Source organism: Rutilus rutilus, assembly GCF_951802725.1.
Source record: "Rutilus rutilus genome assembly, chromosome: 5".
Classification (NCBI taxonomy): Eukaryota; Metazoa; Chordata; class Actinopteri; order Cypriniformes; family Leuciscidae; genus Rutilus; species Rutilus rutilus.
In genome coordinates this window covers 48,366,038-48,368,904 of record NC_140213.1, presented here as the reverse complement: position 1 = coordinate 48,368,904, position 2,867 = coordinate 48,366,038, and positions in this window count along the sequence as shown.

Here is a 2,867-nt window from a genome sequence, read left to right as displayed (position 1 = left end):
TGCTGTCTCTATTTATAAGGTTGTGACGTGGAATGCTGTTGTCTTTTTTATTTTTATTATTCATGTGACACGGAAGAAAGAAAGTGAAAGTGTTTTAGTGTTAGTTGGTTTTGTGTTGAGGATCTTGCAGCTGATTTGAGCTGAGGTTAACTCTTGTATGTAAATGTTTCTTTTTTTATTTCTGTCTTTTTATGTGTCGGTTAATAATTCACATTAGTTACTTACATTATATATAATGCTTGTTTTTAATTATATATGTGACAGAGTGATAGAAAAGTTATGTGAATTAAATGTTGAAAAACTAGTCATATTTTATTTTCCATTTTTTCCATCCCGACCAGTCTAAGGCCCCGTTGGGAAAACGCAGATATTTCCCTGCGGTTTGGCCTGTCATTTACACGAAAACGCCGTTTTTATCCCAGAAAACGATTATTTCTAAAAACTCCGGCCAAAGTGGAGATTTCTGAAAACGCCGGTTATGTGTTGCCGTGTCAACTGGGAGAAACGGGGTTTTAGGTTCTCAAACGTCACAATATGCGCCAGAAAATGCTTACGTCATGTGAGCGCCCTATGTTTAGAGTTTGTTTGGCTACTGTTTGATCATGGTTGCTGTTAAGGTGGTAGGCTACTAATTTTTAGTTTTGTGCAAACTCTTTTGGCCTGTTTGCATTTGCAAACACAACTGCTGTACTATATCGATGAGCAGAGGCGAAGGAATACACGAAGGTCAGCATTTTTACAGCAGCTTTTCCTTCCAAGACGCCGGTACATTGCCTGCCAACGTCTGTTGTTTTGAAAGGAACTGGAAGTCGCTCGTGCTATTCGTTGTTGTTGATTTTGAGTATTCTGATTGGCTTGCATGGCTTTATCCTTCTCCCTACGCTCCCTCCCTACGCTGCCCATAGGTTTGGCATAGTTATGACGGCGCTCGACGGCGTATTTATGCGGGTTGAAGTAAACGACAACTTTTTTGAAAACGATGTTGTGTGCACAATGTTATTTTTGAAAACGGAGGGGGGGAAATATTCGTTTTTCTAAATACCCGGCTATGTGTAAATGTGGCCTAAGGGTATCCACTGGAGGCAAGTTGTAAAGAACCCAAGTGCAGTTTATTAACAAACAAAACCAAACATGAAACAAAAACATGACATGAAAACTCAAAATAAAGACATGAACTTACACAACAGTAGACTACAGGAAACAATACTTAAAGACATATGGCAAACAGACTAATGACAAGACAAGGGACACCTGTGAACAATGTACAGACGATTAACCAATGACAAGACACATGGCAGGATCACATGACAAACAGGGAATCATATGCAGTGTTGCCAGCTTAGCGACTTTGTTGGCGGTTGCCAATAAAACAAAAAAGAAAGAAAGAAAGAAGCGACTTTGTTGCTATTTTTAGCGAATTTTTTTCAAAAAAGCAACTAGTGACAAATCTAGCGACTTTTTAGACAAACCTCAGTAACCTCCAAATGTTGTCAGTCTTGCGAGTGCGAGCTCTTGCTTTCTCCCTGCCGTCACTCTCTCTAGCTGCGTCCCTGTTCAGTGAATGGCTGAGAGGAGCAGCGGCTCATTCTTCTGTTGAGCGCACAGCAGCTGACAGACGTGAATCAGCAGTGTTTTTCACTGGCTTATCATTTGTCTGCTTCTCTTTTGTTTTATATTTAAAGAATTTAGTTTGACCATTTTAATTTCTTTTCTTTTCTTGTGCTTAAAGGGATACTCCACTTTAAAATGAAAATTCTGTCATCACATAGGCTACTCACCCTCATGTTGTAACTGTAAAGATCACCCATTGACGGAGTCCAACGGCCTGGGCGAAGGGATAATGGCCCTCATTTATCAAAAGTGCGTACACCAAATTTCCGGCGTACACCCAAAACCACGGTGACTTTGAGATTTATCAATATGGACGTTGGCGTACGGCACGCTCAAATCCTACGCCAGCTCAGGAGGTGGTGTACATGTACGCACGTTTCGAGTTAGTGCGGAAATGCACAGAAATACACAGAAAAACAATTCCTAACACCACAAAACGCACTGACAAACTAAAAGATATGATATATTATGACCCACTGTAAAAAACAACAACATAGTAATTATAAACTTCAGTGTTTATTTTTGTGCAACATGGACTTCAATGTTTAATTTGTGTGACTTTACCAAAGCATTTGATTTGTAGGCATATGTATTCCTTCAGTTGCGAGCCTACTGGTACTCCACATAACATCATCATCATCACTATTGTACACCCCAATACATGTGACGTGATATGAAATTAAATGCTAATTGTTTCAAAACACGTGCTGTAAAATAATGCATTGTGATAGGTCATTTGCTCATCCAAGTTTATCTTCTTTGCCGTCTTCCGTGTGTCCATGGCATAAAATGAGGGCGTGGGGGCAGCGGAGACTTGGGCTGCGTTCAGCCCCGATAAAACGTTGCACGTTTTTTTAACAGAAACGGTGATGCGTTGAACACACTGTTCTGATGACGCAAGAGTTGCAACTATGGCAGCTGAGAAGGCCATTCTTTGTGTTCTTTGTGAAGAATTTTCGGAACCTGATGAAGTCGGTATAAATATGTGTTTAATACTACAAAATATGCCCGATGTTACAGTTACTGCACTTGCCGCCCAGAACAAAAGAGAACATCCCAATCGAGTGAAGGGATTTGTGGAAACTGAAATGGAAGCACACCTAATTCAGACTAAAACACATCTATTTAGCCTCACATACTGACTTTATTTGTAGTAGTTCATACTGTTTTAATACCCTGTATTTTCTTTCTCATTTTTAGGAAAAGCACTTAATTACCATTGTTTATTTCTATACCAAATGTCATACACTTGCAGT